Here is a 12666-nt window from a genome sequence, read left to right on the forward strand (position 1 = left end):
GAATGAATGAATGAGAATTGCTTTGGAAAACACATTCCATATCAAATTTGGGACCAGACTGCAATTCTGCTTAGTTGTACTATTACAATGACCAGGTCACACGCTATTTTGAAGAAGTCAAGGATTGAGACCAGTCCACCATCATCACATCAGCCTACTCCCCACCCGCTACATATCCAGGGAACCACAAAGTATTTATTGCTTTCCAACCTGCTTCTTTAGCTTGTCATAACACTTTTGAAATCCATCCATGTTGTTGAACTATCAGTTAGTAGTTCCTTTTTTATGGTTGAGTACTGTTCTATGAACATCCCACAATTTGCTCATACTCCGGTTTGTGTCCTTCCACTGTCCATCTCTACCCCCACCTGTCCCCCTCTTTGTCTCCTTACTGCTTGCTCTGTGTACCCTCCTACTGTCATTCTTTTGTACTTTGCCTTTGTTATGTCAAGTTTTCAATACAGCAAAATGCAACTCACTTGAATCTTGAAGGCGTGAAAGAGGACTTAGGTATGATTTAGCTTTGGATAAAGGAAGTCCATGGGCCAGTTTTATAAACATGCACAGAGATGCAGGAAGGTGAAACAAGAATTGTTAAGACAGCCATGGCCCTAAGGGAGAGAATAATTTGTTGTCAGAGGCAGAGCATTATCTTCATGCTATCGCGGGAAAGACAGAAGGCAAAGCCAAGGAAAGGGTGAGGTTAAGGAATTTGTGTTCTCAATCTTGGCTGCAACTTATATTCACCTGAGGGGTTTTAAAAATGGATATCAAAACTTATCATTAGAAATTCAGATTTATTTGATCTGGGATGGGGCTTGGCATAGAGTTCTAAATTCTCCACAGATGCTTTTAACAAACAGCCAGGAATAAGACTTGCTTAGCATTGCAGATAAGCCAGCTACAAACCACCCCGCAGTGTGCATCTCATTCACAGCAGAGACTGAAAATCAGGCCCTTTATGCAGTTTGCATTCGCCTCTCAGGGGTGATGGTGAGAGAGCCTGGAACAAGGATCAGTGGAAAAGCAACAGATGAACCATGTCAATAGTGTTTCCTGTACAGATATCCTTCTTCTAGAAGCATGCTCCTTACATTTGCTTGACCACAACTCACAATAAGAAACACATATTACACTGTGATTCAGTTCATACATGTAAATAGTTAAAATTTTGCAAAATTATATTTACCCTTACCATGTGCAATGAACTTTCATAATTTTGTACTAAGTTGATTTCCTAATCCACCCATGAATTGAGAACATAGCTTGAAAAACATGGATTTAAAATGTTTTCTTAAAAGAAAGAAAGAAAGAAAGAAAGAAAGAAAGAAAGAAAGTTTTATTTAGGCATATTTTAAAAGAGAACTATGAGGACTTACTTGCCTCAACAATTCTCTAAATAGGAATTGAAACATATGAAAGCATTTTTATCTCTATGCTGTCCTTTATCATGCCATAAGAAACTTAAGAAGAAACCACTGTCTGATGAATAATCCAGAGGATGACAGGAGAGAGAGATGGCTTAAAATGCAACAGCTGAAGTTTTTCATGCTATTCTTAGAATGTTCCTACAGTGTAATGAGATATAAAGTCCCGTTGGAGAATATTGATCTCTGGGTAAAAATTTGGTAGACATGGTTTAGGCTAATCCTTTTGCCAATTCTTTTTTGCTTTCTCTGATGATTCCTTTCTCTCCTGAACCTCTCCAAAAGAACACAAGACTTCTGTGAAGGCTTACTCCTTGTCCCCACAAAGGTGACCCAGTGCCTCTCATGACTGTTGGCTCCTTCCAGACTGGAGCCTTTCATGTCTCTTCTACCAGACTCTCGTTTCTCACCAAATGGTTGTGTGTCCTTAGCTACTCCCTCAGCCTCCTCAAACCACTGTCCCCTAATCTGTGGATGATGGAACTGGACTTATTTGATCTCTAAAGGCCAACTAAGCGTTTACATTCTTGGGCTCTTTTTTGACTCCTTTCCCTTCTCTTTAAATAGAAAGGAAAATCTAATGAAGAGGTGTGTTCTCTGTAAAATGTAACAGGCTGTTTGTAAATGTGCATATTCAAGATTAAGCACCTCTCTTCCTCCTGCAAAAGGGAGAAGGCCATCACTTTCTTTAGAAAAGAAGGATCTGGAGGGAAACCTGGGTGGCTCAGTCGGTTAAGCGTCTGACTCTTGATTTCGGCTCAGGTCATGATCTCAGGGTCGTGGGATCGAGCCCCACATTGGGTTCTGTGCTGAATGTGGAGCCTGCTTAGGATTCTCTGTCTCCTTCTGCCCCTCTACTCCTCCCCCACTCTCTAAAGTTAAAAAATGTAAAATAAAAAAAGGGTCTGGAGAGCAAACTGGCAGCTGAGGAAAGAGTGGTAGGGATTCGGCTACCCAGTCTGCAGAAGCTGTGAGCAGGATATCACCAACTCCTGGCAGTGAACATGGAGTCCTGCATCACAGGAGGGAACTTATCCTCGAATTTACCAGTAATGCTTTCCCCTTCCAGGCTGCTGCTCACCACTCAGCCTGTTTTCTACAGCCTCTCACTGTGTTCTTGGTCTTGGTCTTTAGGACTGCATGGCTCTCACTCCAGCCATCAGTAGGATAAAGACTAAAAGATTCTCATTGAGGTTTCTTCCATTTTCTGTCTGCAGATCAAACCTCAGTGGATGCTGCCAGATACTCTAGTCCTGTGAACTGAGACTTCCAGAAGCCAGGCAACAAACAAACACAATCTTACCCTCGAAAGCTTCAGGAAGTAGCAGCCTGGTTAGTCTCTCAACTCTGAGGGCTACCTGTCTCATGAGCAGAATCTGGGCCCTGTCTCTGCAAACCTACAGGGCGGCCCAGAAAAAGTCAGTTATGTCCTGTTGGGGTCTGTGGAAAGTTAGGAAGCCATTTCCACTTCTGGATTATCATTAGCCAATGCTAAGCAAAATGCACTCAGTCTGCATACATAATTTGTGATCCCGCTTTTTAATGAGGCTCAGGTAAACTTGCACTGGCTGTAGTACAAGCTTTTTACTTCAGCTCCTGTGCTCAAATAATCAACTCAAGGTAAAGAAAACCCTGCCCCTATGACAAATCAGGCAGCCCCTAAATGGGCCCACTGGATCCCCTCCAGTACTAGTATGAGAACACTATTGTGTGGTGTTGGAATGCTGGCTAGATGGTGGGAAAACTGGCACAGGGTCAGTGAACACTGCTTTTAGCCTTCACCTGACCCTGGGGCCGCTCATTTAGATCATTGTCAAGATGGGCTTTGTCTAGACCATCGTAGCCAAGGAAGACTTCAAAGAATGTAAGAGACATATCAAAATACCACAGAAGGGGCACCTGGGTGGCTCAGTCAGGTGAGCGTCTGACTTCAGCTCAGGTCATGATCTCGTGGTCTGTGGATTCGAGCCCCACGTCGGGCTCTGTGCTGACAGCGCAGAGCCTGGAGCCTGCTTCAGATTCTGTCTCCCTCTCTCTCTGCCCCTCCCCCACTCATGCTCGCTCTCTCTCTCTCTCTCTCTCTCTGTCAAAAATAAATAAACATTAAAAAAAAATACCACAGAAGACCTAGAAGGGGCCTCCAATGGAAAATCATATTATTTCATCAGATGACATTTAGTAGAATAGTCATTGTGGCACAGTGGGTTAAGGTCAAAAATTAGAAGCTACATGAGGGCCCATCAATAGGACAAAGGGGAAATAAGTCATGGCATATTCCAGCAGTGGGTCCTATAGAGCAATGACGAATGGATGGACCACGCTTGTCATCTGGAGCAGAGTGCTAAAGGTTATGCCTTTGAATGACTACAACCAACCTTGAAGATGGAGGAGGACAGGTCAGAGGAGGAAACAAGGAAAACCTTGGGCTGCTCTACCTGAGTCCTGATGACACCTGGAGCACAGGGACTTCCCAGAGGAGGAGTGCTAGAGAGAGATCATTGGTCCATGGCAGGCCTGGGTCCCAACAGTGGACGTGGTAAAGGGGACAGGGCTGGTCATAAAATAGTTCCTTTAGTTTGTCCTTGGAAATCCAAGATGAAGTCAGGGACACTTTGAGCACTTGGTGGTAGGAAATAAAGGAGTCACGTATGGACCCACTTAACAGCAGAGGAAGTTGAGACTACAAAGAAAATGGTGGCAGGGCTGAGAATAAATTGAGGCCTTCTGAACCCAGCTGAGAGGGGTGAGAGCTCACAGTCCCCAACAGGCAGCTCCATGGGTACAGCGAGAAGGCCAGTCCTGGAATCGGGCTGCAGGACAGTGAGACCGTGTAGGCAAACCAGGGAGGCTCTGTCTTCTCTGTTGTCCCTGTAGCCTGAGGGAGCACGAGTGGGGAAAGGAAGAAAGTAGAGTTGGACAGCAAAAGAGATGTATGTTTAGAAGCTGCCTGGAAACCATCCTGAAGGGAGTCACTTTGCTCCTCTGCACTTAGCTTCTAGACGCAGCTGCAGGCAAAGACGGAGGATGGCAGAACAGAGCCAAACCACAGTAGTTCGCAGGAGGCTGCACACAACAGACACAAGCAAGAAAGCGCCAGACCCAGGTCCTGGGCCTCCCGGATGGGGGAGCCATACCGCTCTTCTGATGGTCTCATGTGGACCTTGACAGCAGAAAATGCCATTTGGATCTGAAAAGAGGCGACACTGTATTTAAAAGCATCCCAACCCCTGCTCCAACTCCTTTCCTCTGTTTCTTTCTCTAACTCATCTTCTCTCACACTCCTGTTCTTTGCTCTCTTCTGCCCACCTTTTCCCTTTTTACCCTTTGCAGCTACAGTTTTAGGAGCATTTGCACACTGGACATGAAAATGGCTAGTTCTTCTTGTCTCTCTCTCTCTCTCTCCCTTTTTTTTTCTTTTTTTCTCCTTGTCTCTTCAATGAAATGCCAAAAGAAAGATGGAATCCTCAGAATCCTTGATGGGTTGGTCGGGAAGTGGAACTCCAAGGGGACCTGAGTGCCATCACAAGAGAGCTATTTCTCCGCAGAAGTTCCTATGTTAAAGGATGGGGGCTGGGAGGGAGTGGGAGTCTGACCAACCACTGCCCCAAAGCTGGGGCGTGAGCATTTATGGGCCAGCAGATGTAACATTAAGACCAAGCCCTTGTTGAATCTCAGAATTTGGCAGCCTAGATGGACACGCTCTCACCCATCACCAAAGAGGGCCTGCTGGCTTACCTTTCCAGCTTAGCGTCAATGCCCCAGCCCTGAGAGCTCAAGTCAAGGACAGTGATCCTGGAGCACTCACAGAAGCACCCAGACCCAGGGAGGGCACACAGGCATCCCCACTCGCCCAGTGCTGTATAATAGTCACTTCGAGACTGACCACACATGTAGCACTCTGGACTGTCAAAAATAGAACGTGGATTGTCATTGTCTGTTCTCCTGCAGAAATAGCATGGTTTTGTTCTCCCCCAGTGATAGCTATCTTGGAAAACCATGTGGTGGATGAGGTTTCCTGAGGATGCTCCTTTTCCTACGTAAGAAAGTAGGAGATAGCTAAACGATCCGATGGGAGGAGCTCAGGTGATCATTCTTCGAGTCGCACAGCTTTGGCCCAGGCATTGACTACTGAGATGAGCAGCTCTCTGGGAAACAGAAACCACGTGGAATGAATTCAACAGATATTGGAGGCTCAACATTCAAAAAGCCAACACCAAATTAACATAGCTAGAAAGAGCAGGAAATAGCTCCCATACCTAGGGCCGGAAAACCAGAAAGAATATATATAAAGGGATTGTAAAGTCTGGACGCTTGGAAGAGAGGCCCCGTGAAGCTGGAACCTGGAGCTGTGAGGTGAAGCTGCCGTCTAGCCATTGCTGTTACCTCAGGCAATCAGAGGGGACAAAGCCCCCAGAATCAGGACCCAAACCTTTGGGAGGAGGCTCAGTACCTGGCTGAGGCTGGCTCCTCAGGAATTCGAAGGAGGGACCCTGCAAAGCTTGCAGCTGAGGAGAAGGGGAAGTCCACCTTTGGTAGAACCTCCAGAGTCTAAACAAAACCTTGCAGCGCTGAGATCCAGAGGGGACATCACCACACTGCTGCAAGAGCTCTGAAGAGGCACCCGTTTGCCGCCAGGACTCAGAACAGGAGGCACAGGGCTGCTGACGCGGATATCTCTGAAGGGGCACACTGAAAATCCTTCTGGGAATAGGAGGAAAACACTAGAATCTGGGGCCAACTGTAACTACTGGAAACAACTGCCAAGATGAAGCACTATTGCTGAAGTGATGTAGAAAAGGAACAGTGAGCAAACAAGAAGAAGCAAATCCTTCTCATTTTCCTGCCTTCTAGTGCTCCCATTAGCAGACTCAAATGGGAGAGAGCTGGTTTGTAGGTACTCAGGAAATCAGTGTTTGAAGCTGACATACAGTAGCTTCAAATTCATTGTATGTTTATTTACTTTTGAGAGAGAGAGAGAGAAAGAGAGCATGTGAGCAGGGGAGGGGCAGAGAGAGGGAGACACAGAATCTGAAGCAGGCTCCAGTCTCCGAGTTGTCAGCACAGAGCCTGACACGGGGCTCAAACTTATGAATCCTGAGATCATGACCTGAGCTGAAGTCAGATGAGCCAACAGCCACCCAGGCGCCCCAACAGACAGTAGCTTCAAAACCAACACATCTCACATCCTCAACACAGGCTCTCTCCTTTCTTCCCAGAAGTCTTTTCTCTTCTCAAGATCCATAGCTAGCATCTGGTCCTCCCCTAAATTCCTGCATGAACATCACTTCTTATGTTTGAAAAGCTTTGTTTTAAGTCCTCCTCACTGAAGTTGGTTACCCTAACTAGGCCTACTTCTGCCCTTGTGAATAGGTCTCTCTGTTCCTTTTCCTCTGGTTTCAGCGACAATCTTGAGTGAGAGAGGGACTCAAAGGATGAACAGATGCCGATTCTAAAACACAGCCATTTGGGATGTGGCCTGGTCACTAATGGCTGTTGTTGCTAGGATAGGAGTAACTCCAGCATAAGTGACGAAGAGACAAAGTATCAGGGAGCCGGGCTCTGAGTCTCTCTGTCTAAATACCCTGGTAATGCGACCACCACCCACTGGCTCTGAGCCTTAAGCAAACTGACTCATAAAGTCACCTCATCATTAGGGGGATCAGCTGAGCTTAGAGCTGGCAATACTATTTGTAATCGAACATTAAATACAAATGTTAAAGGACCGTATGTGATTGCTGATCATCTACTATGCTACTTTTATAATCAAGAATTTCTAATATATTATCCAAAAAAACCCCATTATTTGCCACTGGAAAAAAAAATCAGACCTATATTCTTTCATCTTAAAATGGGAGAGTTTGTGAAGATGGTTTTGGTGTAATTCCGGTATTAATATTCTATCAGATTAAATATAAAGAATATTTTAAAAATCTGAATCTACTTTCAGTTGATAGAATTCAATAGCATGTATACAAAGAGTACTTAAAAAATTGGCAGTCATCATTAAAGGAAGACATTATCTTCTGGGCAGGGGATGTTCCTTAGTATTTAGAGGTAAGTAGTCTGGGTGCAATTTCCTGTGGCATCCTCAAAACCTGAACACCTGAGCAAAAACATTATTTGGCCTCCGTAATCTTCAGCTTCTTTTCTGATAAACTAGATGCAATAATAACACTTCCTCAAAGTTAGTAGGAGGTTTAAATGAGTTAATGTTTAGGGGCACCTGGGTGGCTCAGTCGGTTGAGCATCTGACTTTGGCTCGGGTCATGATCTCATTGTTCACAAGTTCAAGCCCCCCACCAGGCTTGCTACTATCAGCTCAGATCCTCTATATTTCAGATCCTCTATCCTTCTCTCTCTCTCTCTGCCCCTCCCCTGCTCATACTCTCTCTCTCAAAAATGAATAAACATTTTTAAAAAAATGTCTTTTTCCAACACAATGGCAGGTCCCATTATTACTGGAGAAGAGAGTTCAGAAATGTGTTTGAGACATTTCACAATGCAATAGCACAGCATAGCTAGATGTGGAGCAGGGTAGAGTAAGGCACAACTTTCAAAAGTGATTTTCCCTTGTCTTTCTGCCTTCGCTTTTTAAAAATCATTTTGCTGCACGTGTGGAGGCACTCGGGATCAAACATGTGGTACCAACAGTCTAGCAGCAGAGCCACAGAGACAGATGGTTACTCCAGGACATCCTCCTCAGTCTCAGGCTTCAACCTCAGTTAGAACGGAGAGACAAGGTGGGTCAGATAAGTCCCTCCCCTGCCACACTCGAGCATCCCTTGACAAGCTCAGTGGCAACATCACTAAACACCACTCACATGCGGAGCATGGGTTACGCCCCAAATACCCAAGGGCCAGATTTTACCATGCTCTATAGAAAGGTAACATTCTTGGACCACATCCAGGGGCTTTGTGGCAACCTCCCTCCAGCAAATCAGTCAAGATTCCTCCTGAGCCCTGTCACGTTCGGTGTATTGGTGACCTGAATAAAAGAATAAAAGAATGTCATCAGATGTGCAGGTCATCATCAAAATGGGTGACCGCCACTATCTTAAAGGAGATTAATTGTAAAGTGACCTTAGGCAGCCAAATGAAATGTAAAACAAACAAGTATAAGAATAACATCCATGCAAACAAAAAAACAAAGCAAACACAAAAGCATCCCACAGGCAGAAGTGGTAGTGGGAAGTGAGACATTAGAAGGTCAAAACTGACCTCAATTTAAATGAAACATCAATATAGTCCACTGTGAGGAAAAGGACAATGGTATTGGAGTATATCAAGAAGAATATCAGAAGTCAGGGGGATAAAACCTTTTACTGGATTCATTAGTCATCATTAAGTAGAATATTACATTTAGTATTTTTTTGAAGAGTGTGAAAATTTAAAAACTGGAGAGGACTCAAAGAAGAAGAAGAAATATCTAAAACTCTAATTTTTTATCAGAGGAAAAAGCCATAAAATCTGTTTTGGTTAAGAGAATGAGGGATAACTTTATATCAGTCCTTGAAAATGGAGGGGAGGAGGTGAAAGATATTGTACTTGTATATAGAGGATTGAACAAGCAGTAGTATTGTAGATTTTTTAAGGTGGTTGGTTGGCAGTTTGGGCAGAAAGGTACCAGAAGACTGCAGATGGCTATTAAAATAAGCAAAGGCCAGAGTGTACACTTTTAGAGCCGTTGCATTGGGTGTTGGCTTGGCTAGACAGCCAAAGGGAAGAACCTCCCTGGATAGGAAGCTCTCCTTATATTCTACTTCTATGCTTGTAACGCCAATTAACTGGCAATTTTGTTGGAGCTCGGACTGCAAGCAGTGCCTCAGGCTCTAAGCTCTGGCTGTTGAGGCTCCTGCTCTGTAATCAAGCCCTCTTAATTGTCCTGGGTGCTAATGAAGCTTCTGACTACAGATAGGATTCTCCAGAGACTCTATCTCAACAGTAAATATCCTCCTCCCCACCCAATTAAAAACCCATTTGTTTCTATCTTCATTTAATCCATTTTTTCTTTGGTCTCACACTCCTCTGGATGGTCCTCATCCTCCTCTCACAGCATCCTCTGCATAGTTAGTTGATAAGTCCTCCCCATCTGAATAGATCTGACATTAACCATGCCATTGTTCTATCTCCCATGAGGGGTTGCTCTAACGATCTCATGCTCCTCTGGAATCCTCTTTTTTGACCTGACTTTTATCAATCATGATTTCTTTCAGCCCACCGAGGTGGCTTAGCAAAAAGCCTAGAACTATGGAGATCCAGACTAATCTCTGTTCTCTCTTTCACCAAGAGAAGACAATAACAGAAGACTTCATGAAGAAATGATCCATATGAGAGCTGAGATCACCTAACAGAGCAGAAGGAAAAAAAAATGGAACAGAAGGAGCCAAAGACCCATACTAGGGAAGCAGTGTTTTCCTTTGTTTCCCAAATCAGGTGAAACGCTCTTTCCTACAAACAGGGACACTACCATTGAAAGACCACCATGAACAAAGGACTTGCCTGCTTCAGCTGAGTCACTCTTACTGCAATTAGGGCTTTGGGGGTCATCACCTCAAGTTGTTTGCTTAATGGTGGGGTTTTTCCTTTGCATGAAAATCTGGGGAATTTGTCTCAAATGTGGTTTCTCAGGCTCTATACCCAGCTATTTTTTTTAATTCAAGTATAATTAAAGTACAGTATTATGTTAATTTCAGGTGTACGATATAATGATTCAACAATTCTATACATTTCTCAGTGCTTATCACGATAAGTGTACTCTCAATCCGCTTTACCTACTTGACCCATCCCCCCACCCACCATCCCTCTAGCAATTGCCAGTTTGTTCTCTATAGTTAAGAATCTGGGTTTTTGGGGGGTGCCTGGGTGGTTCAGTCAGTTAAGCATCTGACTTTAGCTCAGGTCATGATCTCACAGTCTGTGAGTTCAAGCCCTGTGTCGGGCTCTGTGCTAACAGCTCAGAGCCTGGAGCCTGCTTCAGATTCTATGTCTCCTGCTCTCTCTGCCCCTCCGTGCTTGTGATCTATCTCTCTAAAAAATAAATAAAAAATTAAAGAATTTTTTTAAAAAAAGAGTCTTTCTTTTTCTGTTTGTTTTGTTTCCTAAATTCCACATATGAGTGAAATCATATGGTATTTGTCTTCCTCTGATTTATTGCACTTAGCATTATATCCTGTAGCTCCATCCCATGTTTTTGCAAATGGCAAGATTTTGTTCTTTTTAAGGCTGAGTAATATTCCATTGTATATATATATCCTTTTTTTTTTTTTTTTTTTTTTTTTTTGAGAGAGAGAGAGAGAGAGAGAAAGCGCAAGAGTCAGGGAGAGGGGTAGAGGCAGAGAATCCTAAGCAGGCTCCACATTCAGTGCTCAGCACAGAGCCACACACAGGGCTCAATCCCATGACCCTGAGATTATGACCTGAGCCGAAAGCAAGAGTCAAATGTTCAACCGATGAACCACCCAGGCACCCCTGTACCACATCTTCTTTCTCCATTCCTCTGTGGATGGACACTTGGGCTGCTTCCATAATTTGGCTATTATAAATAGTACTGCAATAAACATAGGGTGCGTATCTTTTCAAATCAGTGCTTTTGTTTTCTTTGAGTAAATACCCAGTAGTGGAATTATTAGATCATATCGGTAGTTCTATTTTTAAATTTTGAGGAATTTCCATGCTGTTTTCCACAGTAGCTGTACCAGCTTACATTTCCATCACCACACACTAGGGTTCCTTTTTCTCCACATCCTCCCTCGCCAACGCTTGTTAGTTCTTGTGTTTTTCATTTTAGCCATTCTGACGAGTGTGAGGTGATATCTCATTTTGGTTTTGATTTGCATTTCCCTGATAGTGAATGATGTTGAGTATCTTTTCATGTGTCTGTTGGCCATCTTTGGAAAAATGACTATTCATATCCTCTGCCCATTTTTTAATTTGATTATATGGTTTTTTGGTGTTGAGTTGTATAAGTTCTTTATATATTATCAATATTAAGCTCCTTATTGGATACATAATTTGCAAAATATTTTCTCCCATTCAGTAGATTGTCATTTTGTTTTGTTGATGATTTCCTTCACTGAGTAAAAGCTTTTTATTTTGGTGTAGTCCCAATAGTTTAATTTTGCTTTTGTTTCCCTTGCTAAAGGAGACATATCTAGAAAAATATTTCTACATCTGATGTCAAAGGGATCACTGCCTATGTTTTCTTCTAGGAATTTTATGGTTTCAAGTCTCACACTTAGGCCTTTAATCCATTTTGAGTTTATTTTTGTACATGGTATAAGAAAGTGGTCCAGTTTCATTCTTTTGCATGTAACTGTCCAATTTTCCCAACACCATTTATTGAAGAGACTGTTTTTTTCCCTTGTATATTCTTGCCTTCTTTGTTGTAGATTACTTGACCATAAGTAAAGCATAAGTTTATTTCTAGACTCTCTATCCTGTTATATTGCTCTATGTGTCTATTTTTATTCCAGTACCATACTATTTTGGTTACTATAGCTTTGTAGTATATCTTGAAATCTGGGATTGCAATACCTCCCATTTTATTCTTTTTCAAAATTGCTTTGGGTATTTGGGGTCTTTTGGGTTCCATACAAATTTTAGGATTATTTATTCTAGTTCTGTGAAAAATGTTGTTGGTGTTTTGATAAGGATTACATTAAATCTGTAGATTGCTCTGAGTACTAGAGACATTTTAACAATATTTGTTCTTCCAGTCCATGAGCATGGAATTTTTTCCCATTTATTTGTGTCATCTTCAACTTCTTCCATCAACATTTTATAGTTTTTGGAGTACAGGTCTTTTACCTCCTTGGTTAAGTTTATTCCTAGGTATTTTTATTCTTTTTGGTGCAACTGTAAATGGAATTTTTTTTCTTCCAAGATTTTATTTAAATTCAAGTTACTTAACATATAGCGTAGTATGGGTTTCAGGAGTAGCATCTAGTGATTCATCACTTACACATCACATCCAGTGCTCATCCCAACAAGTGCCCTCCTTAATGCCTGTCACCCAATTAGCCCATCCCATCACCCATCGCCCCTCCAGCAACCCTCCATTTGTTCTCTATAGTAAAGAGTCTCTTTGGGTTTGCCTCCCTCTCTGTTTTTATCTTATTTTATTTTTCCTTCCCTTCCCCTATGTTCATCCTGTTTTGTTTCTTAAATGCCACATATGAGTGAAGTCATATGTGGAATTATGGCTGATTGACTTATTTCGCTTAGCATACACTCTAGTTTC

At 42.8% G+C, this 12666-nt stretch overlaps 1 long non-coding RNA gene across 2 annotated transcripts; it reads right to left on the reverse strand.

Moving 5' to 3' along the window:
- Positions 1-777: 777 nt before the first annotated feature.
- Positions 778-6404, reverse strand: LOC145715665 (uncharacterized). Of its 2 annotated transcripts, XR_014138067.1 has the most exons (4): positions 5878-6399; positions 5163-5572; positions 3863-4614; positions 778-1003 (listed from the first exon to the last, which is right to left on the reverse strand). It is a non-coding gene; the product is annotated as an uncharacterized LOC145715665 (long non-coding RNA). The 2 variants fall into 2 exon arrangements; XR_014138066.1 differs by having other exon boundaries at positions 3863-5572; positions 5878-6404.
- Between the last annotated feature and the right edge of the window lie 6262 nt (positions 6405-12666).

This window comes from Panthera onca, chromosome C1, assembly GCF_046562875.1.
Source record: "Panthera onca isolate mPanOnc1 chromosome C1, mPanOnc1 haplotype 2, whole genome shotgun sequence".
NCBI lineage: Eukaryota > Metazoa > Chordata > Mammalia > Carnivora > Felidae > Panthera > Panthera onca.